The 24,492-nt window shown below is 44.2% G+C and overlaps 1 protein-coding gene across 2 annotated transcripts in view; it reads left to right on the top strand.

Moving 5' to 3' along the window:
* The first annotated feature begins 1,614 nt into the window (after positions 1-1,614).
* Positions 1,615-24,492, top strand: part of Rph3al (rabphilin 3A like (without C2 domains)) — a 153,597-nt gene continuing 130,719 nt past the window's right edge. The window contains exon 1 of one of the 2 annotated variants that reach the window (XM_047544624.1): positions 1,615-1,641. The gene's annotated coding sequence lies outside the window, so the exon portion shown is untranslated. Of the gene's footprint in view, positions 1,642-2,747; positions 2,773-24,492 lie in introns of those variants that run through there. The other variant, XM_047544627.1, reaches the window with a different exon arrangement.

Here is a 24,492-nt window from a genome sequence, read left to right as displayed (position 1 = left end):
GGGAGATGCCCCCAGGGCATAGACAGATAAAGGCTGTTTTGTTACTGTCATGGAACACCTGGAGAAAGAAGGGTTAAGTGAAACCTGTGAGTCTGCAGTCTGGCCAGAGCACTCAGCAGAGGAGCAAGGAGAGTTCAGGCAAAGCTTTATTAGTGCCGGAATGAAAGGCTTCGCTTTACATGGCTCCAAAGGGGCACAGCCATGAGCAGGGGAGGTGCTGCAGGAGGCGACCTCAGGCCAGAGTGTCATTTCATGTGGTCAGTGGTCCAAAGAGAGGCCTTGTCACCCCATAGACCAGGAGTGCTCTGTCATAGGGTTGTGTACTGTGCAAGCAGTGGTTCAAGCAACTGCAGGAGCGGGGTTGTGGGTGGGTAGGTGGTCCTTGCACCCTCAAGATTTGGGGGTTAGGGCTGGGGATATAGCTCAGTTGGTAAAGTGCTTACCTTGTAAGCACAAGGCCCTGGGTTCGATCCCCAGCACCGCAAAAACAAACAAACAAACAAACAAACAAAAAAAGATTTGGGGGTTAGTAGGTGATGAGGGTGGTGATGATGACATTAATAACTCCCGAGGATTGAGCCCTTACATAGTGAGCCACACCTTGTGTTAGGGGCTTCCCCTACAAGTTCTCATTTGATCCTCAAAGTAGGACTATTGTTATATCCATTTTGCACATGAAGTTTAGGCTGCACTAATACACAGCCAGTAGCTGCACTGGCAATTTAAATTTGAGTAAAAGTAAATGAAATTAAAAATTCAATGCCGCATGGCTAGTGGCCAGTGGTCAATGAAACCATACATTTCTATAATGCAAAAAGCCCACGGGGCAGTGCTAGCTTACACAGATCTGCTCTACTGTCCAAGAGCACAGTTCCCACGGGGAAGGTCTGGCATCCAAATGGTCATAAAGAACCAGGTCCTGGTGGAGGTTGCTGGTAACCAGGACTCCCAGATTTGGTTTTCACTCAGCTACTGATTTCTCAGAAGCTAAAAATGTTTGGTATCATTGTTTCCCACGTAAAGAATGGAAAGTAGTAGGGCTTAATACTACTCTCACCCTACCTGGATACTGAACCAGTCATGGAGGCTTAAAAATGGGTGGAAATGGAGTTCACAGCACATTAGTTTTGAGTCAGTGGAGCCAAGACAAAGCTGACGAGGACTTTAGCTTTTTATGGCTCCTTCCTTTACGGACTGCACCAAGTTTCCTCTGTGCCACATCAGTTGATTACTCCTTCACTCAACAAACAGATGCTGAGCTCCAGCAAGTGCCAGGCACTATTCCGGGTCCCAGAAACCATAGCTGCCTTTCTTTTGTCTCCTGGGGTTGTTAGAATGGGTAATTTCTATAAAAACAGGCGTCAGAATTGGATTTAGGGATTTGAAGCTGCTCGAAGAAGATAGTGCTATTAGCTATCCAGTAACAAGGAGGACCCCTTAAGACCGGTTCTGGGAAGACAATAGCCATCCAGAGGTCCCCTTGTCTACCAGGTAACTCGTTCCAGGCTCTCCAGCCGGCGGCAACAGGTACCAGGTCGCAGAGAGGCGGGGCGGGGCGGGGCAGGGCGCGCGCCCAGTACCCGCTGCCGCCGCCAGAGGGCAGCCAGAGAGCGCGCCCAGGCGGCTGGGCCGAGCCCCCAGGTAAGTGTGGCTAAAGTGGGGCCGCCCCCCTTTCCGGGCCCAGCCTCTGGGCTCCTGGGAGTGCGTTTGGCTCCGCGGCGGGGGCCGGAGGGGGCGCGCAGGAAGGCGCCCGAGCGGCGGCTGGGACCTGGGAATTCTGTACGCCTGGGTTGGGGGCGAGCCCTAGGGGCCGCGGGGCGCGGGCAGGGCCGGAGCCCTGCTGCCCTTCCCGGCCGCGCCGGCCGATGGCCTCGCCCGAGCCTGGGGCTGCACCAAAGTTGCCCGGGACAGCACCTGGACCAGGCCTCCTGCACGCTTGGCTTGTGCACTTGCCCGCAACCTGTCCGGGGTCCTTGGTGGAGCAGATCATGCGCCCCCAGCTCGGGGTGACGGGCGAGGCGGGGACGGCCGAATGGGGGAGGGCGCGGGCGACTGCGGACGCCAGGCGGCGCTGGGGTGAGCGTTGCCGTAGAGGAGTCAACAAGTGCTGTGTTTACCCAGCGCCGAGCAGGCGCGCACGTGCGGCGGGAGGGGCCTCGGGGTCTTGGCGGCCTACGGGGACCTGCGTGGGGATGGCATGACCCTGCCTCTCAGCGCTTGGCCTGGCTAAGGATGGCTACCGAACTCTCCAGATGATTGGCGTGGGGCTCCGTGGCGGTTCTGCGCGTTGGACGTTGCTTTCGCCCGTGATTAGGTGGTCGGGAATGGGATTCCCAGGGCAGTTGGCGCCCAGTGTGTGCGAGTGCGCGATGAAGTATTTGTCTCTGGTGAGAGGATCCCACCGTGCGCCCTGCCCATCTCTTTCATCCCGACAGTCCTGCCCCTAGCTTGTTTTCCACTCCGGAAACCTATTTCCAGCGCAGGCTGAGGTTTGGGGGAAGTGTCTGAGTCCAAGCACAGCGTCTCTTTACTCAGGACGATGGCCCTGGGTTCGCAGTGAGGCCAGGGCACCTGCGCAGTGGTGCAGAAACCTCCTTTCTTGGACTATAGAGAGCGCTGTGTTGGGAAGTCCTGGGTTGTTGACTCCTGCCTGTCTGCTCAGATGGCAGAGCGACCTGATTATCCACCTAGTGGTCTGTCACACCCCCAGGGGTTGCTGAAGTTGGAAACCTGCCCTCTCTGAGATCAAAGCTAGGGGGGTTCAGGTGAATGGTAAGTGTCACCCTCCGTCTGCAAAGAACTTTGATCCTCCTAGCAGTCTCAGGGGAGGAGGAATGAAAAGATATCCTTAGAGACCCTGGTGAGAGCATTGGACGGGCTAGCACTGCAATCCAGGCTCTGCCCAGCCTGCTCCCATACCTGGAGAGATCGCACCCTCACCTGTGTGTCCAGGCCCTCCATCCCCCTGCTCTGACATCCACTTGACTTCTCATGGAAAAAAAAGAAAACCATGCGCCTGAGCAATAAGCTCTGCCTCCTCTTTTCTCACTGTCACATTTTCCCGACAAGTGCTCTGCACCTGCGCCTCCTTCCCTCCACCCTTCCCTTAATCCTCTGCAGCCTGGCTGCTGGCCCTGCCACTTTGCTGAAACTGCTAAACCGCTTTCCTGAAAGTCATCTTGTTTCCAAACACTGCTCTTTTGTGGGCCCTCCATTCTCCTGTCCCCTGGGAAGCTGACCCCTGTATGCCTGTGTCCTCTTTGCAGCCTTCTCTGCTGTCATTTCTGGGTAGTTTCTCTCCTACCCAGGCTTGGTTCTTTGTTCTTCATTGTTCTTTTTCCTTTTCTGAACCCTCTTACCTCTTTTCTGGGACCGTTTTCCAGGCCCTGTGTATGGGGCTTTCTGCAGGAGTCCTCCAGGAACACCCGCTCTGGGGTCCACCCCTGTTCTGTTGGGCTCTAGTGGGATGCCCCTGGGCCACCACAAACCCAGCACATCCAAGTCTGGACTCTTCCTCTCAGGCAGTGTCCTCTCTCACTTGTCATCTGTGGGTTTCCCCCTCTGTCATGCCACACTTGTCTCTAAAGTGTCTTTGACTCTCCCTCTCCTTTGTGACTCACTCTTCCAGTCCTGGAACATCTTAGGCCAGAGTTCAGAAGTTTCTTGACTGGCCTTTCTGTTGCCAGCCCCATGCAGCGTGTCACCTCTAAAATGATGTTCCTTTTACCTTGTCACTTGCCCCCTCGCTTGAGAAGGCCCTGGATTTCTTCGGTTTTAGACCTCAGCTCCTCTCCTGCGCGTGAAGGGTCTCAGTCATGTGGCCTCAGTCTCAAACTGTTTCCAGTTACCTCTCTACCTGTTGTTGCCTTCTTGGCCCTACCCTGTGGTACTTGGCTCAGATGCTGTTTCTTTGCAAAGCTTGGTTCTCCCACCTCCCTCCTGCTGCACTGGGGCCCCATTCCTGGCCCTGTGCCCTCCAGCCGTGGCTGTCTGCATCTGTCTGCTGATTCACCACCCCTCCTGTCCCTGATGGAAGCCTGTTCCCTTTCTCCCTGAATTCCTAGGTCCCAGCACCCTGTGGATGCTTGATAAAGGCATTCCCACCTCCAAACCATCTCCTACCATCCTTCAGCGTCCAGTTCAATCTCCATATCCCTCCAAGACTGTTCATTCTTCCAGATTCCAGTCAGTCTCCTCTTGCTGGCCTCACTGATGGGCTGGTTACAGGTTTCACCACACAATTCAATACTTTGTTCTCTGCTGTTAGCCTCCCATTGTGTTGGGTAGGGACACTGAGACATGCCTCTCCGGCTCTTAACCATAGCAGCTGTTTATTGAGTGGCTTGTTCTGTGTCCTGTGTTGAGCAGTGTGTTAATTAGCCTGAACAGTCCCTCGTTTTGTGTTGTCCTTGCACTACTCAGAGAGTAGGCATTAGGCTTAATCTGATTTTCTCTGCTTTTTTTTTTTTTTTTCGCGGCACTGAGGAATGAACCCAGGGCCTCACACGGGCTACTTAAGAGTTCTGCCAGGAGCCTCAACCCCAGCCCTTTAGCATTAGGATCATTGTGCTCCTCCTGCCCTTGAGGATGCAAATGTGGAAAGGACCAGGGACATGCGGGAATCACACAGTTGGCAGGGGTAGAGTGGAGGTTGAAACTTAATTCTGTCCTTTTTTTTTTTTTTTTTTTTTTTTTAGAGTCTTTTGAGACTGTTTTGAGATAGGGTGATTTTGTTTGTCCAGAACACATGTATGGTCCACATCTTCAGTGCCCTCTCAGCACCTGGCCTGCTTGTGCAGGACATACTGGTGGCTTAGTTTGTTGGTTGCTTGGGACTCCGCTGGACCCCAGGAAAGGACTTAGTAACAGACAGATGGTTAGGTGGGACCAGTGACTCAGGGAGACTGACATCCCCAGGAGGTCTTGGAAAGGAGCTGTTTCTGGTATCAGTTTAAATAAGAATTGTGGAATAAAGGGAGAGCCTCGCAAGGACCCTGGGGTCATTTCTGTCCCCTAAGGCACCTTTAAATGCCTTTTTTGGCAAACAAAACTAACCCTCCACCTCAGAAGGCCTTCAACTAAGTTTCTTTAGGAGACGTCCTTCCTTTCTCCCACAGGTCACTGTCATATGAAAATGAGCTCCTGCTGTGAAATCCCGTTACCATGACAACCAGTAGTGTGAGTCCTAAGTCTCTTGCTCCTAGGTCTCTGCACTGTATGCTTCAAGGGGCTTTTTCAATCTTTGTCGCTTAAAAAAAAAAATCGCTCCTCTTTACTTTCCTTTTGCATAGACACTAAAACAAAAGAAAAAAGAATTTTTTTCCAGGCAGTGATTCCGGGATATTGTTGGTGCCCTAGCAGGTTGTCAGCAGGCTGCTGGCCCACCATTAATAGTGCCCCTGAAATGATGACCGTGGTTTAGGTGACATTTTGAGTGACTCATGGTGCCCTGTGGTAAAAGGACAGCAGTTTGGATGCTGGAGAGAAAGAGGGACCAGGAGGCGTCTGTGCAGCAGGATGCTTACTGCTGCAGCCCAGCTCCAGGCGGAGGTGTCGTAGGGCCTGTCTTCAGTTGCTGTCTCCTCCTGTCTGAGGTCTTTGCTCACAGACATCCTGGCAGGAACCACCCCACGCAGGGTAGTACCTCTGAGGTGTTAAGGATAGGGTGCCTTTGGCAGTGGTCAGAGCTGCTGATGCTGACCGAGTGCTCAGGTGCTGACACTTCTCTTATTTAATCCTCAATGAAGTAGAATTAGAAGTACTATGATTGCTGGGCTGGGGTTGCAGCTCAGTTGCTAGAGAGCTCACCTTGCACGTGTGAAGCCCTGGGCCTGTACTCCCAGCATCCTGGGAGACTGAGGTAGGAGGATCCTGAGTTTGAGGCCAGCCACAGCAATTTAGTGAGACCCTCAGTAACTTAGCAAGACCCTGTCTCAAAATTAAAAATATATGTATAAAGGACCAGGATGGAGCTCAGTGGTAAAATGCCTGTGGTTTCAATCCCCAGAATCAAAATAAAAGAAAGAAGTATTATATTGTTCCCATGTTACAGGCAGGGAAAATGATGCATAGAGAGGTTGAGTGTTTCTTAAAAGACATACAACAAGGACGTGAAGGGGTGAGGCTGTAATCCTAGGTCTGACTCCCATGGCCAGTAGTCTGCTTGGCACTATATGGATAAGGAAGAACTTTGTTTCAAGAATGAATGGGTGTGCTGGGGTGGTGGCACATGCTTGTGGTCCCAGGGACTTGGGAGACTGAGGCAGGAGGATGGCAAGTTCAAGGACAACCTGGTCAATTTAGCAAGACCCTCAGTAATTTAGCAAGATTCTCTCAAAATAAAAAAAAAAAAAGGGCGGGGATGTAGCTCAATGGTAAAGTATCCCTGGGTTCAATCCCCAGCACTGCAAAAAAAGAAAAAACAAAACAAAACACATCAAAACCAAAACCAAACAAAAAACAAATGAACCAAAAATGGATTGATTTTCCGTGTTTTATGATATCTTTCAATGGGCAATAGGCTGCAGGGAAAGGCACGAATTAGAACATTCATTGTAGCACTATTTGTAACAACCAATAAAACCGGAAATCACCCAGTGTCTGTCAGTAGTAGAATGAATGCATAAATTGGGATTCATGCAAACTGTGGAACCCTACCACACTGAGAATGAACAGCCTACACCCACCCACGACAACACGATGAATCCCACAAGCAGAATACTGAGCGAAAGGAACCAGATGCAAAAGAGCACTTATTGTATGATTCCATGTAAAAGAGCACTTATTGTATGATTTAGTTTTTATGTGAAGTTTAAAAAAGGCAAACAGATCTAAGGTGTTGGGAGTCAGGCTAGTAGAATTAGGGAGGCATGAGGAAGGCTGTGGGAGGCTGGTCATGTATGTTTTGTTCTGTTTTAGAGATGATATCTTGTTGGGTGTGGTGGAACACGCCTGTAATCCCAGCAACTTGGGGGGGCTGAGGCAGGAGGATCGCAAGTTTGAGGCCAGCCTCAGCAACTTAACGAGACCTGTCTCAAATAAAATATAAAAAAGGGCTAGGGATGTGGCTCAGTGGTGGAGCACCCTGGGTTCAATCCCCAGGACTGAAAACAATCAAACATAGCCTGGACTGTGTTGCCCAGGCTGGCCCTGAACTCCTGGGCCCAAGTCATCCTCCTGCCTCAGCTTCCCCAGTTCGTGGAACTTCAGGCCTGTGCCACTGTTGGCTGATTTTTTTTTTTTTTTAATCTAGGTGTTGGTCACATAGATGTGTTCATATTGTCAGAATTCATCAATTTTTATGTGTCCTTCTCTATTTGTTACACATGAATAAAATGTACCATAATAGCAAAAAAGACAGCAGTGACCCTAAACCCTTGTGAATACAAGAGGAAATAGGAGGCCACACCTTTGACTTGACTGTACCTGGAACCTTGGATTTCTCATGATGGGTGCGAGGTGACATGAGGGTGTGCACCCACATTCTAGAGCGGGTCTGGTTGGGATGTGGGATTAGAGCCAGGGTCAGCTCTAGTTTCGTCCCGTCTTTTCTATCCCACTGGCTTTGTAGGGAGCCTGTGTAGCTAGCAGGTGACTGGGGGGCTGTGCCCAGTCCCCATGCAGCCCTGGCCTGCTCCCTGGATGCCCTGGGGGTAAGTGAGGGGAAGTGTTCACTTCCTGCTGGTTGCGGGAGTCAGGCTGTCCTGGAGGAGCTGCAGAATGTGGGTGGTGCCGCAGCCCAGCCTCGGCCTTGCAGCAGCAGCCCCAGCCTGCAAACGCCAGCATTTCAAGGACTGCGCCGCCTGTAAAGTAGCGGCGCTGGCGCTGAGAGCGGCTCCGCCATTCACACGGCAGTTATGTGCTGCTAAAAATACCCAAGCGCCTTATGTAAGTCCACAGTTCTGTAGTTGGCACCTTACATAAAAGCACTCTTACACCCAAGACAATCAGTCGCACGCCGCTGTGACCACTGTGGGCAGCACGAAGTTGGTGGTGGGTTTGCCTAGCGAGGAGGTGAACACCCTTGGAGAGCGCCCCCTGCCGGACTCACGCAGCGGCGCTCCTGCCTCATTTCCATGTTGGTGCGATCTCATCTTTGGGTCTGGCCCATCCCAGTGGTTAGGTTAATCCAGGATTTGTAAAGTTTCCCCTTGCTTAGCCCCCTTCCCCCGTTCACTGCCGGCATATCCTCTGGCACACCAAGATGCAGCATTTTGGAGTTGGAAGAACTTCCTGCCCCGTTCAAGGGTCCTATCGATCAGAAGCGAGGATGGGTGACCAGGAGACCATTTGGTTTGAACTTCAATGCTGCTGCCAGTGATGGGGACAGCAGCTCTCATTGTTAGATGGTAATTTGAATAATGAGGAAAAACTATGGGGCAAAACCAAGGTTCAAAAAAAGCCAGGTAGGCCAAAGTGTTGGGCAGAAACCAAAAAGAGAAACTTGATAGTGATCTGGTGGATAAATCCATGGGCTATGAGGCTAGGAAAGGAGCATCACAGTGACCCAATTGGGCAGGGCCTGTCAAAATAAAAAGGGTGACTGCCTTACAGCATAGTTATTCTACCACTCGGGACCTACCCTAAAGAAACTGGCATATGTGAGGGGTTAGCTCAGTGGTAGAACATTCTTAGCATGCGTGAAGCTCTAGGTTCAATCTTTAGCACCAGTACCCCCCCCAAAACAAACAAACAAATAAACAAACACCACTCTGGTAGCTGTGCACAGGTGGCAGATTCTAGAACAGGCTCTGTGCAGTTTGCAGTGGTGAAAATGGTACAGTTTGTTTGTCTGCTGGTGGTGTGGAGGGAGAACTGCAGGAACCCATATTTTCAAATGTTAGAATACCATGCAACTGGGGCTGGGGAGATAGCTCAGTCGGTAGAGTGCTTGCCTTGCAAGCACAAAGCCCTGGGTTTGATCCCCAGCACCCCCCCCCCAAAAAAAAAAAAAAAAAAGAATACCATGCAACTTTGAAAAAGGCTTAGATCTTTATGTAACAACATGGTTGAATCTCTAAGATTGTAAAGTGAAAAGAGCAAGTTGCAAACTGATAAATGTAGTATGTTTTTAATAAAAATATATAATAGGGGCTGGGGAAATAGCTCAATAATAGAGCTTTTGAGTCTGTCCCATCACGAATAAGCCTTCCTTTTTCCACAGGGAAAGAATTTCTCCCCATCATGCCCTCTTCCTCCAGGCCTTTTTCAGGGGTTTCTTGCTGGGTCTTTGGTAACATGGGTCACACATCAAGGACTCTGTCCCGTGCCAGGCTCCCCCGTCTTCTGAAAGTTGTGTAGTGGGCTGGGATGTAGCTCAGTGGTAGAGCACTTGCCTAACATGTGTGAGGCCCTGGTTGGATCCCCAGCACCATTACAAAAATTTTCTTTAGATCACACTGTGGAAAGGATTTTATAACCTGTGTTTTATTTACTGTTACTTATCTATAAAAGTACTGATTGGGGACTGGGGTTGTGACTCAGTGGTAGAGCGCTTGCCTGACATGTGTGAGGCCCTGGGTTCGATCCTCAGTACCACATATAAATAAATATAATAAAGGTCCATGGACAACTAAAAAAAATTTTTTTAAAGTATTGATTGACATATGTAACAAATATTTCCCCCTCAGTTTGGTCTTTTTCTTTTATTATTATTATTACTATTATTATTATTAACATTGAGAAGTTTTAAATGTTTATGTATTGAATGTATCCCCTCCCCCAATCCAGAGGCTAAAGCCCTAGTGTGGGTTACTCAGAGTAAGGAAGTAATTAGGGTTAAAAGGGGTCATAAAGGTAGGGCCCTGATCAGTAGGATTAGTGTCCTTATAAGAAGGGGCAGCAGACAGCTCTCTTCCTATCCCTGCCAAGGAAAGGTCATGCGAGGACATGGGGAGAAGGCAGCAGTCTGCCAGTCAGGAAGAGAGCCCTCACCAGGAACTGAATCAACTGGCTCCTTGACCTTGGACTTAGCAGCTACAGACCTAGGAGAAATAGAATAGCTGTGGAGTAAGCCACCAGCCTACAGTACTTGGTTAGAGCATCCCGAACTGACCAACACATGCTGTTCAGTCTCTCAGTTCTTTCATTTTATGATTTCTTCCTTTGCTTTTGAGTTTGAAAGGCCTTCGCCACCTCAAGGTCAGATGTATATTCACCTGTATTTTCTTTTTTGGTTTCAGTCTTCCTATTCTCCTCTATGTTCAATTCTAATCCAGTTGAAATTTATTTTAGTTTAGGATACAAGGTAAGCCCCTGGTTTGTACAAATTGTCAACCAGTTCTTTCTGTTTACGTTCTTTCCCCAATAGCTATGTTTTGAATTTAATTTTTTTTGTTTAGTTTAAGTTTTTGAATATGCATGACAGGTCGAGTATCCATTATCCTAAATGCTTGGACCAAGAAGAGTTTGGGATTTTGGATGTTTTTGGATTCTGAAATATTTGTAAATACATAATAAAGCATCTTGGGGGTGGGACCCAAGCCTAAATATGAGATTTATTTCTATCTCATATACACCTCATATGCATACTCTGAAGGTAATTTTATGCACAAAGCAAGTTTCATAGTATGGAATTTTCTGCTTGTGGTATCATATCAGCACTCAAAAAGTTTTGGGTTTTGGAGCATTTTAGATTTTGGATTTTCGGATTGGGAATGTTCAGTTTATACCATTGTCTTGTTCAACAGCCAGAAGGTACAGAAGAGGAACAGTGAGAACCTCCTCTTCCTCGGTCTCAGCCTCCCAGCTCCAGTAGGGGATTTTTAGGGATGCTTCCTCTTTCCTCCGACTGACTTGAAATGTCAGCTTTATTAGAGTGTGCAAACATGTTGGTTTCCAGCTTTCTGTTTTTTCATTAGTCTGTCTCTTTTCCCTTCACTGTTATATTTTTTTGTTATGACTTTATATATTTTGATGTCTGGCCATGCAAATTCGGTTTCTGGCTTTCCTTGGTGATGCTTCCCTCTTTATTCATTCTTCTGCATGAAGGTTATAGTCATTCCATTGCTTTTTTTCTATAAATACCATCAAAACCTCATTAAACTTATAAAATAATAAATAGATTGAGTTTTCCTATTCAGAAGTATGGACCATCCTGTATTCCTTCATGTCTTGTTTTTGTTTTTGTTTTTGGTACTGGGTATTGAACTCAGGGCACTTGACCAGAGCCACATCCCCAGCCCTATTTTGTATTTTATTTAGAGACAGGGTCTCACTGAGTTACTTAGCACCTTGCTTTTTGCTTAGATTGGCTTTGAACTTGCGATCCTCCTGCCTTAGCCTCTGGGATTATAGGTATGACCCACCAATTCCAGCCTCATGTCTTGTTTTCTGTCATCTCTCCTTTTATAGCACCCAGTAGGGTTTCATGTTTTTTTTTTGTTTTTTTTTTTTTAATGGAAAATGTGTATTTTTTGTTAGGTTTGTTTCTAGGTGTTTTCCTAGGTGTTTTTTTTTTTTTTTTTTTTTTTTTTTTTGCGGTACTGGGGATCGAACTCAGGGCCTTGTGCTTGCGAGGCAAGCACTCTACCAGCTGAGCTATCTCCCCAGCCCACTTCCTAGGTGTTTTGTATGTATGCGTTTTTAAAAAATTTTTAGCTGTAAATGGACACGATGCCTTTATTTTATTTATTTATTTTTATGTGGTGCTGAGGATCCAACTCAGTGCCTCACCTGTGCCAGGCAAGTGCTCCACCACTGAGCCACAACTCCAGTCCTGTTTTGTGTTGTTTCATTGCTGTTGGGAATATAATGTTTTCCCCTAATTTTCTTTCTTTTCTTTTCCCTTTCTCTTTCTCTCTTCTTTCTTTCTTTCATGCTGGGGATAGAACCCAGGGCTTTAAGCATGCTAGGCCAAGTGTTCCAACATTGAGCTGTACCACCATGCCGTCATTTTCTTTGTAATTGAATATTGTTGGAATATAAGAAAGTTTTCTATATGTATACATATGTATATATATGTTTTATATACATATATATGCATATATACATAACTTTCTTATATTTTTATATAAAAATTTCATATATATATATAGATAATGTTTTCATATATATGTATGTATGTTTACATTTTGTTTGAGGCAGGGTCTCACTGTGTTGCCCAGGCTGGTCTCAAACTCCTGGACTCAGTTAATCCGCCCACCTTAGCCTCCCAAGTAGCTGTGCTCCTCTGTCTTAGCTGAAGGTTGATAAATTTGTAATTATGAAATATACATATAAAGGCCATATAAAACAGCCAGGTGTGGTGGCACACACCTGTAATGCCAACAACTTGGGAGGCTGCGTAAAGCAGGAGGACTTCAAGTTCAAAGCCACCTTCAGCAACTTAGTGAGATCCTAAGCAGCTTATCAAGACCCTGTCTCAAAATAAAACATAAAAAGGGCTAGGGATGTGACTCAGTGGTTAAGCACCCTGGGTTCAATCCCTGGTCCCCCGCCCCGAAAAAAAAGAATATATAAAACATATATGAATAGTTTAAGAAGACTAATAAAGCAGTCATTTGCCCAGCTTACTTAAGAGAGCACCTGCTAACCCTTTAAAACTTGATTTTATACCTCTCCTTAAAAGGATCTTTTCCCCTTCCTATCCTCAGGGGAAATGCTCGCCTCAATTTCATTATAATTATTATTGTGTTGTTCTTTATAGCCTTACAACACAGACTTATATCCTTAATTGATTGTTTGATTTTGCATGCATTTGAACTTGTATAAATGGAATTGTACTGTGTTCCAAGTTTTTAATAGCTACATTGGTAAGCATGTGTGTTCATTTTTTTTTTTTTTTAGTTGTAGCTGGACACGATACTTTTATTTTATTTTTTTATTTATATGTGGTGCTGAGGATTGAACCCAGTGCCCACGCATGCTAGGCTAGCGCTTCACCTCTGAGCCACAACCCCAACCCGCACGTGTGCTCTTGAGACTCATCCTCTTGTTGAATGTTGCTGGAGTCCATTTTTTACTGCCTTGTGTAAAGATGCCTGATTTATCCCTTCCACTTGTTGGTGGGCATTTGGATTGTTTCTGCTTTTCTCTCCTGTTACCAACATCCTTTCCAGGTGTAGGTTCTCCAGGCTGTCTACCTAGGAGTGGAATTATAAGGGGACAGGCTGTGTGTATCTTCATCTCCTGTCTGTCCCCAAAGTCCAGAGCACTGTGTGTTCCTCCAGTCAAGGGTCACAGTACCTGTTGCCCCATGTCCTCGCTGGCACTTAGTTTCATCCACACTTCTAATTTACGCCAACCTGGCCTGTGTGAACCGATGGCTCATTGTGATTTAAATTGGCATGTCACTGATTATTATTGAGGCTGAGTGTGTTTATGGGCTATTTGTGTTTTCTCCTTTACATGTCTTGTACTTTTCTTTGCCCGCTTTTTTCCTTATTAGATTGTTATCGATTCCTAGGAGATCTTAATGCATTCACATCGTGGTACTAATCCAGTGCCTATTATGTGTTGCAAATACTTCTCTCAGTATGTGGCTTGCCTTTTCACCATCTTAATAGCATCTTTTGATGAACAAAACAGTCAGATACTTCAGCAATCTTGCCCCTAACTAAAATTCAATATTTGTTTATGATTATTTTGTGGTAAAATGTGCATACAATGAAATGCACAAATCTTACATGTTCCTTCCAATGAGCTCAGATAAATGCATAGACCTGAGTGAACCAGACCCCCATGAAGATAGAGAACATAACCATGAGCTCAGAAAGTTCCTTCGTGACCCTTCCTGGTCAATCCCCATCCAAACTCCCCCAGAAACAGCCTCTATTTTGATTCCTTTTCCATTGTAGGTTAATTTGCCTGAACTAGAATTTCATTTAAATGGAATCATACAATATGTGTCCTTTTGTGAAAGGCTTCTCACTTGACTAAATGTTTTTGAGATTATCAGTATTGGCTTCCTTTTTATTTATTTTATTTATTTTAAAAATTTTTATTGTAAACAAATGGGATACATGTTGTTTCTGTTTGTACATGGAGTAAAAGCATACCATTTGCGTAATCATACATTTACATAGGATAATGATGTTTGATTCATTCTGTTATTTTTTCCTTCCCCCCACCCCTCCCACCTCTCTTTTCCCTCTATACAGTCCCTCCTTCCTCCATTCTTGCCCCCCTCCCACCCCCCATTATGTGTCATCATCCACTTATCAGTGAGATCATTTGTCTTTTGGGTTTTTGAGATTGGCTTATCTCATTTAGCATGATATTCTCCAATTTCATCCATTTGACTGCAAATGCCATAATTTTATTATTCTTTATAGCTGAGTAATATTCCATTCCAATATTCCACAGTTTCTTTATCCATTCATCAATTGAAGGACATCTAGGTTGGTTCCATAGTCTGGCTATTGTGAATTGAGCAGCTATGAACATTGATGTGGCTGTATCTCTGTAGTATGCTGATTTTAAGTCCTTTGGGTATAGGCTGAGGAGTGGGATAGCTGGATCAAATGGTAGGTCCATTCCAAGTTTTCTAAGGAATCTCCACACTGCTTTCCAGAGTGGCTGCACTAATTTGCAGCCCCACCAGCAATGTATGAATGTACCTTTTTCCCCACATCCTCTCCAAAATCTATTGTTGCTTGTATTCTTGATAATCGCCATTCTAATGGGGGTGAGATGGAATCTTAGTGTAGTTTTGATTTGCATTTCTCTTATTATTAAAGATGGTGAACATTTTTTCATATGTTTGTTGATTGCTTGTAGATCTTCTTCTGTGAAGCATCTGTTCATATCCTTAGTCCATTTGTTAATTGGGTTATTTGTATTCTTGGTGTAGAGTTTTTTGAGTTCTTTATATATTCTGGATATTAGTGCTCTATCTGAAGTATGAGTGGCAAAGATTTTCTCTCACTCTGTAGGCTCTCTCTTCGCATTGCTGATAGTTTCCTTTGCTGAGAGAAAGCTATTTAGTTTGAATCTATCCCAGTTATTGATTCTTGCTTTTATTTCTTGTGCTATGGGAGTCCTGTTAAGGAAGTCTGATCCTAAGCCAAGTTGAAGATTTGGACCTACTTTTTCTTCTATAAGATGCAGGGTCTCTGGTCTGATTTCAAGGTCCTTGATCCATTGTGAGTTGATTTTTGTGCAGGGTGAGAGATAGGGGTTTAGTTTCATTCTGTTGCATATGGTTTTCCAGTTTTCCCAGCACCATTTGTTGAAGAGGCTATCTTTTCTCCATTGCATATTTTTGGCACCTTTGACTAGTATTAAAATTTTTTATTTATTTGGGTTTGTGTCTGTGTCCTCTATTCTGTACCATTGATCTACCTGTCTATTTTGGTGCCAATACCATGCTGTTTTTGTTACTATTGCTTTGTAGTATAGTTGAAGTTCTGGTATTGCGATACCCCCTTCTTCATTCTTCCTGCTAAGGATTGCTTTAGCTATTCTGGGTTTCTTATTCTTCCAGATGAATTTCATGATTGCTTGCTCTATTTCTGTAAGGTATGTCATTGGGATTTTAATTGGAATTGCATTGAATCTGTATAGCACTTTTAGTAGTATGGCCATTTTGACAATATTAATTCTGCCTATCCAAGAACATGGGAGATCTTTCCATCTTCTAAGGTCTTCCTCAATTTCTTTCTTCAATGTTTTGTAGTTTTCATTGTAGAGATCTTTTACCTCTTTGGTTAGATTGATTCCCAAGTATTTTATTTTTTTTGAGGCTATTGCAAATGGAGTTGTTTTCCTCATTTCCCTTTCAGCCATTTCGTCGCTTGCGTATAAAAATGCTTTAGATTTATGTGTGTTGATTTTATAGCCTGCTATTTTGCTGAATTCATTGATGAGGTCTAGAAGTTTTCTGGAGGAGGTTTTTGGATCCTCTAAATATAGAATCATGTCATCCACAAATAGTGACAGCTTAAGTTCCTCTTTTCCTATTCGTATTCCTTTAATTTCTTTGGTCTGCCTAATTGCTCTGGCTAGAGTTTCAAGGACAATGTTGAATAGAAGTGGTGAAAGAGGACATCCCTGTTTTGTTCCCATTTTTAAAGGGAATGGTTTCAGTTTTTCTCCATTTAGAATGATGTTGGCCATGGGCTTAGCATAAATAGCCTTTACAATGTTCAGGTATGTTACAACTATCCCTATTTTTTCTAGTGTTTTGAGCATGAAGGGGTGTTGTATTTTGTCAAACGCTTTTTCTGTGTCAATTGAAATAACCATATGATTCTTATCCTTAAGTCTATTGACATGATGGATTACGTTTATTGATTTATGAATGTTAAACCATCCTTGCATTCCAGGGATGAACCCCACATCCCTGGAATCGTGGTGCACAATTTTCTTAATATGTTTTTGGATACGGTTTGCCAAAATTTTGTTAAGGATCTTTGCATCTATATTCATCAAGGATATTGATTTAAAATTTTCTTTCCTTGATGTGTCTTTTCCTGGTTTGGGTATGAGGGTGATATTAGCTTCATAGAATGAGTTCGGTAGGGTACCCTCCTTTTCTATTTCCTGGAATACTTTGAGAAGTATTGGAATGAGTTCTTCTTTGAAGGTCTTGTAGAACTCGGCTGAGAATCCATCTGGTCCTGGGCTTTTCTTGGATGGTAGATTTTTAATGGCTTCTTCTATTTCATTGCTTGATATTGATCTGTTTAATTTGTGTATGTCCTGGTTCAGTTTGGGAGGAGCATATGTCTCTAGAAATTTGTCAATGTCTTCGGTAGTTTCTATTTTGTTGGAATACAGATTTTCAAAGTAGCTTCCATCATGTTCTGTATCTCAGTGGTGTCTGTCGTGATATTTCCTTTTTCATCACGAATTTTAGTAATTTGAGTTTTCTCTCTCCTTCTCTTTGTTAGTGTGGCTAAGGGTTTGTCTATTTTGTTTACTTTCTCAAAGAACCAACTTTTTGTTTTGTCAATTTTTTGAAGTGTTTCTTTTGTTTCAATTTTATTGATTTCAGCTCTGATTTTAATTATTTCCTGTCTTCTACTACTTTTGCTGTTATTCTGTTCTTCTTTTTCTAGGGCTTTGAGCTGTAACGTTAGGTCATTTAGTTGTTGACTTTTCATTCTTTTCTGGAATGCGCTCTATGCAATGAATTTCCCTCTTAGTACTGCTTTCATAGTGTCCCAGAGATTTTGATATGTTGTATCATCGTTCTCATTGACCTCTAAGAATTTTTTTTATCTCCTCCCTGATTTTTTTTGTTATCCATGTTTCATTCAATAGCATATTATTTAGTCTCCAGGTGTTGGAGTAATTTCTGTTTTTTATTTTGTCATTATTTCTACTCTCAGTCCATTATGATCTGATAGAACTCAAGGCAGTATCTCTATTTTTCTGCATTTCCTAAGGACTGCTTTGTGGCATAACATATGGTCTATTTTCGAGAAGGTTCCATGTGCTGCTGAGAAGAAAGTGAATCTGCTCGTTGATGGATGGAATATTCTATATATGTCTATTAAGTCTAGGTTATTGATTGTGTTATTGAGTTCTATGGTGTCTTTGGTTGGATTTTGTTTGGAAGATCTATCTAGTGGTGACAGCGGTGCGTTAAAGTCACCCAGAATTATTGTGTTGTGGTCTATGTGATTCCTGAAAATGAGAAGGATTTTTTTTGATGTACAGGGATGCACCATTGTTTGGGGCATAAATATTTACTATCGTTATGTCTTCCTGATTTATGGTTCCCTTAAGCAGTATGAAATGTCCTTCTTTATCCCTTCTGACTAACTTTGGCTTGAAGTCCACTTTATCTGATATAAGGATGGAAACCCCGCTTTTTTACTGAGTCCATGTGTGTGGTAGGTTTTTTCCCATCCTTTCACCTTTAGTCTGTGGATGTCTTTTTCTATGAGATGAGTCTCTTACAGGCAGCATATTGTTGGATCTTTCTTTTTAATCCATTCTGCCAGTCTGTGTCTTTTGATTGATGTGTTTAGGCCATTAATGTTCAGGGTTATTATTGAGATGATTTGTATTCCCAGTCATTTGGCTTATCTTTGGTTTTTAAGTTGGCTTGGTTTCTCCTTTGAGTGGTTTTTCTCTAAGGTAGTTCCTTCCTTTGCTGACCTCCATTGTTGTTTTTCATTTCCTCCTCATGGAATATTTTGTTGAGAACATTCTGTAGTGCAGGCTTTCTATTTGTAAATTCTTTTAACTTTTGTTGATCATGGAAGGATTTTATTTCATCTTCAAATCGGAAGGTTAGTTTTGCTGGGTATAGGATTCTTGGTTGGCAACCATGTTCTTTCAGAGCTTGAAATATGTTGGTCCAGGCCCTTCTAGCTTTTAGAGTCTGGGTTGAGAAGTTGGCTGCTATCCGTATTGGTCTCCCTCTATATGTAATCTGATGCTTTTCTCTCGCAGCTTCAAAATCCTATCTTTATTTTGAATGTTAGGCATTTTCATTATACTGTGCCTTGGTGTGGATCTATTGTGATTTTGTGCATTTGATGTTCTGTAAGCCTCCTGTATTTGATTTTCCATTTCATTCTTCAGGTTTGGGAAATTTTCTGATATTATTTCATTGAATAGTTTGTTCATTCCTTTGGTTTGTATATCTGTGCCTTCTTCAATTCCAATAATTCTTAAATTTGGTCTTTCATGATGTCCCATAGTTCTTGGAGATTCTGTTCATGATTTCTTACCATCTTCTCTGTTTGGGCAACTTTATTTTCAAGATTAAATATTTTGTCTTCATTGTCTGAGGTTCTGTCTTCCAAGTGGTCTAGTGTTTTGGTGATGCTTTCCGTTGAGTTTTTTATTTGGTTTATTGTTTCCTTCATTTCAAGGATTTTTGTTTGGTTTTTTTTTTTGAGAATCTCTATCTCTTTGTTGAAATGATCTCTTGCTTCCTGCACTTGCTTTTTCAGCTTATTGGTATTATCTTTCATTGCCTGCATTTGCTCTCTTATCTCATCCTTTGCTTCATGAATCATCTTAATCATGTATAATCTGAAGTCCTTTTCTGACATTTCTTCTAACATACTGTCATTGGATTCTATTAATATAGAATCTAGATTTGTTTGGATCATTTTCTTCCCTTGTTTTTTCATGTTGTTCATGTATCTTCCCCTCTAGCAGTGCAGAACTGGGGTATTGCAGATTTCCCGCTATAGACTTATAGTGGCCCTATAGGTTTCCTAAACCCTTTCTTTAAGGGGAGATCAATATTAGCAGTGCCCAATTCAGACACTATGCAATCCTAGACCAAATAGCCCCTATGAGGACAATAACAAAATTGTCATAATAAACAGAATGAGTTCAAATATTATCTTCAGTAAAACAAACAGGTTTGCAATAAGGTCTGCAGTTTCTAATGGAGGACAAAGAGGATGCAGAGCGATGTAGAATGTGGCTGTTAATGGGATAAGAAAAGAATATACAGAAGTTCTAGATAATAGAAAGGGTGAGAGTGTAATCAAAAGAAATTGGATGTTAGCATGCAAAAAAGGGAGAAAGAGACTCTGAGGGAACTGGTAAACAAAAGGAAAAGAGAACAAGAAAAGTAAAGAATTAAAAACTTAAATTTTTTCCATAAGGAGAAAAGAGAAAATCTACAGTATTACAGTCATATAGTAATGAAACCTCCCAGTGTTCAGTAGCCTGATGCATGAGAGGTATCTGACAATGAGCTTTAAGCCTCCAGCAGGCGTCTCAGGATGGGTTTTGCCCCACCTAAAGATCGGAGCTATGGCTTCCAGGATTATCCAAGATGGCTGCTCTGGCTTCCAAATGTGTTGGCAAATGGGGAGTTGCAGCTCCGGGTGTGGCTGTGGTCAGCAGGAGGTCCTGGAGGTGGGATGCGGTTGGTCAGGCAGGGGTCCTGGAGGTTGGGTGTGTTTGGTGTGGTTGTGGGATCCTGGAGGCCAGTTGCAGTCAGTCAGTCTGGGGTCCCGGTGATCGGGCACAGTCATTTGATCTGGGGGTCCTGGCAGCAGGGAGAAGTCAGTCCATGGGAGGGCCCCAGAGGCAGGGAGTGATTGGTCGGGCTGAGGGATCCTGGAGACAGGGCTCAGTCAGTCCAACCAGGGGTCCTACGGGGCCTGGCTGTTGTCTCAAAATGGCGGCAGCCACGTGTAATCAAACCTGCAGGTACTGTAACAGTGAACTTCCAGGCAACAGCAGGCAGCTGGTGCTCCACTGGTGGTCAGCAATCAGTTTGCTAACTGTTGTCGGACGATTGGGAGGTGAACCTCGTGCATTGGGTGATGGATAGGTGAAAGGCAGGCGATGGACAGGCGAGAGGCAGGCAAATGGTGGATGATAGGCGCCTGACAGTGAGCAATCTGCACTCAAAAAAGGCGTCGATATGCTGGCAGATTACAGGTGATCACAGCAGACAAATGGGGTAAACACCAGGGGCTCAATATGCAGCAAAAACTGCCTCACCAAGAAACAGATATCCTCTGCTTGAAACCAGAGTTATGGAGTGACAAGGAACGCAGCCTCCCTCTAGTCCGCCATCTTGGATCTCCTCCTTTTTATTGCTTTATGGTATTTCTTTGTATGAAGATGTGCAGCTTGCTCATCCAATCACCTGTTGATGGATGCCTGAGTTGTTTTTAGTTTTTTTCTTTTAATTTTTTAGATGTTTATAGACTTTTATTTTATTCATTTATTTATATGTGGTGCTGAGAATCGAACCCAGGACCTCACACATGCTAGGCAAGCACTCTATCACAGAACCACAACCCCAGCCCTGTTTTTGAGTTATAAATGGAGTAGCTATAAATCTTCATGTTGACATATTTTTAATTCCTTTTATAGATATTATTTCTTTTACATGATTTAATTTTCTTAGAATTGGTGGGTCCTAGGCTAATTGTAAGTTTATCTTTTAAATTGAAGCACAACGTCCATTCAGAAAGCTGCACACATCCGAAGTATACTGTCTGTCTTGCTTTTACAAAGCTGAGTTTTTACATGACCCCATTAGTTTTCTCATTTTGCTTTGTTTTGGTGCTGGGAATCAAGCCCAGGGCTTCATGCATGCTAAGCATGCACTGTACCCACTGAGCTATAGCCTCAGCCCCATGACCCCATTTGAACAGTTGGATTCCTGGGCTGACAAAGTGAACTCTCAAACAGGCAGTCACTTTAGATCACTTTAAAGCTAATTTTAAAAGCTCGCCGCAGGCTGGGAGTGTAGCTTAGTGGTAGAGCACTTGCCTAACTTTTACTAGGCCCTGAGTTCAATCACCTCCACTGGGGGAAAAAAAAAAAAAAAAGAGTTTGTAGCAAACTACTTCCAACATTGGGCTTGGTGAGCTGCTTTTTTTTTTTTTTTTTTTTTTTTTTTTCCTTTCCCTCTCCTTACTTTAAATTAAATTTCCAGTTTGAAACAATTTTCTGTCGGTCCCCAGTGGAAAGCTAATGGAGAACACTGGCTTAATTTAGAAGGTGAAATGTCGAAATGTGTATTATTTTCTGGACTTAAATTCTGGAACCCGGGTTCATCCCTCTTGCTCCTTGATATAGTGCAGAGAGGGATTAGGTGAGGGGGTGTTTGGTGCAGTGATCAGAAAACAAGTGTTCCATCCAAAGTTCTTTCATGCCATTCCTCAGGGACTGTTTGCTTAAAAAGACTCACATCTAAATTGTTCTGCCCCAAGTGTGACCTCATCTGAAAATGAAAAGGGAAATGAATTCTCTTCTGGTTTCTTTTTTAAATGTTATTGAATCACACAGATTAGTGACAGAAAAAGACCCAGTTTCCACTGGTCTCTGAATTGTCACAGTGCTTGTCCTTGTTAATGTCAGTGTCTGGGAGCATTTGATCAGAGGAAGGTGCCACCATAAAGCTGGCCAAGAAAAGGTCAGAGATGAATGTGAAATGATTTCTAACCCCACATGGTAAGAACTGGTCCCGGTTGTGGCCCGGAGCCCACCGGGTTGCCCATGTTTCCCCATGTCTCGCTTCTTCCCTCCCCACCACTGTGGCCCTTTTTGGATCTCAGAGTGACCTTTCTCCATCTGCCATTTCCAATTCTGCTGCAGGTTTTCCTAATTTCCAGAAGCCACTCCTCTGGAGTACCATGACCTTGACTTAGACACAAAGACCTCCCACTCTCTGGGTTTATTCTGACCTTGCACTTTTAACTTGAGCCAAGCAGAGACAAGGCATGGTGCAGGGAGCAGTGGTACACACCTGGAATCCCAAGTGATTCAGGAGGCTGCGACAGGAGGATGCTAGTTAAAGGTCAGCCTGGGCAACTCAGCAAGGCCCTGTCTCAAAATTTAAAAAATAAAAAGGGTTGGGAATGTAGCTCAGTGGTGCAATTCCCAGTATTGCAACAAAAACAACAACAAAAAAAAAAAAAAAAAAAAAAGAAAGAAAAAAGAAAAAGAAAGAAAGAAAAAGAAAAAAAAAAAAAACAGGGAAAAAAAAGGCTTGATTCTTTGCCTTTGAATGTCTGTCCTAGTCTATTTGGGCTGCTCTAGTTAAATACTATAAATTCGCTGCCTTTGTTTGTGTGTGTGTGGGGGGATGGTTTCCAGGGATTGAACTCAGGGGCACTCGACCACTGAGCCACGTCCCCAACCCTATTTTGTATTTTATTTAGAGACAGGGTCTCACTGAGTCGCTGAGCACCTCGCTTTTGCTGAAGCTGGCTTTGAACTCTCAATCCTCCTGACTCAGCCTCCCCAGCTGCTGGGGCAAATTCGGTGGCTTATTAAAAACAGAAATTTACTTCTCACAATCCTGGAGGCTGGGAAGTTCAAGATTAAGGAGTAGGCAGGTTCAGTGACTGTTGAGGGCCCACTTCCTGGTTCCTTGAAGGTGCCTTCTCACCGTGTTCTCATAGGCCTCTGAGCTTCCTTGGACCTTTTTTTGTTTATTTTTTGCAGTGCTGGGATTGAACCAGACCTTGCACATGCTAGGCAACAGCTCTACCACTGGGCTACACCTCCCACCCCAACATTCCCTCCCTCTGGTCTCTTCTATAAGGACATTAATCTCCTTCACAGAGGCCCCACCCTTGTTACTTAATCACCTGCCAAAGGCCCCACTTCCCGACACTATCACCTTAGGGGTTAAGATTTCAAAACAAATTTGGGGGGAAGAACATTCAGATCCTGGCTGTCTCCCTTTCTTAGGTTCTACTGAGGAGGTAACTACTTGAGTTTCTCATTCGTTCTGAGCTGAAGTGGTGCACAGGCTGAGGGTGCCCAGGTTGCTTTTGTAGGTTAAGCACCAGCTGAGGACACCATGTGGACGAGAGTTTTGATTTGTATGACTTAGGTCTATTTTCTGGCAAATGGATGTGAAATGTCCTGTTTTAGCCTTATCAGTTTATCAGAGTTTCTAAGCATCTCCACACAGGGACACCTCTTCTGATTCACACAGGATTCCTGTGGGCTGGGCTGGCCTCAGGTTGCCATTGTTGGGACAGAGCTAGGTCACCCTTGATAGGGTGATTGGGAACTAATTTAGCAAAGGGGGAAACTTAGGAGTGAAAAGACCCTTTGTGGAGAAGAAGTTGCCTTTGTAAATTGAATTTCCATCCAGGTCATGCTCTGAGGTCAGGATAGAAAGGACAGGTCAAGGGAGCAGCCAATACTCAACCATGGGCTGACACCACTTTTTCTGATGTTGAGAGTGTGGGCTCATGCAGCAGCTCAGCCAGGGTTTAAAGGTTTCCACTGTTGGGGCTCCTTGCCTTTGACAAGTTTTGCCGTATGATATTCTTCCATGAGGAGCTGTTAGTAGAGACACTTGGGGTTAGTGTTGGGCTCTGGGATAGGCCTGGGGGGCGAATAGCAAGCGGAGACAATTCGATGCTGGGAGGAGGGCTAGGCTGGCAAGGGGAGTGTGAGGGGGGGCAGGTTTGACATGTCCATACAGGTTGGCAGTGAATATAGGCAAGCGCTCACCAAGGGGCTCTACGATGGGCAGACCTTTAGAAGTGTGGGGAATGAGGCCTCAATAGGGAAAAGGGCCTGCGCAGACCCAGAGGCCTCTACTCAGGGTAGAAGGATATGGTAGGTCCCACAAGAGCCAGCTGGTTATAGGTTAAGGGTTGAGGCTCTGGATTCTGTCTCTCTCCTTTTTTTTTTTTTTTTTTTTTTTTTTTTTTTTTTTTTTTTGTCGTACTGGGTAATGAACCCAGGGCCTAGTGCATAGGCAAGTGTTCTACCACTGACCACATGCTCAGCCCTTTTAAAAAATATTTTTATTTAGAGATAAATCCTTGCTAAGTTGCCCAGGCTGGCCTCAAATGTATGAGTCTCCAGCCTCAGCTTCCCAAGTAGCTGAGATTTTGGTGTTTACCACCGCAGCTGGCAGTGTTAATCAGGATGTTTCAGTGAAGGTACTTTTTATAGGTTACATTTATTGTCTGGTGCTGGGGATTGGACCCAGGGCCTGAAACGTAGTAAGCAAATGCTCTACCACTGAGTTGTACCCCGAGCCCTGGGTTTTCATCCTGGTTCTACCTCTTCCCCATTTTGTCACCTTGAGACATTGCTTTGCCTCTGTGGGCCCTAGTGTCCTCATCTGAGCATTAAATG

Source organism: Sciurus carolinensis, chromosome 3, assembly GCF_902686445.1.
Source record: "Sciurus carolinensis chromosome 3, mSciCar1.2, whole genome shotgun sequence".
In the NCBI taxonomy this organism is placed as follows: Eukaryota; Metazoa; Chordata; class Mammalia; order Rodentia; family Sciuridae; genus Sciurus; species Sciurus carolinensis.
Note: the sequence above shows the minus strand (reverse complement) of the source record. Positions and strands in the feature narration are given on the sequence as shown.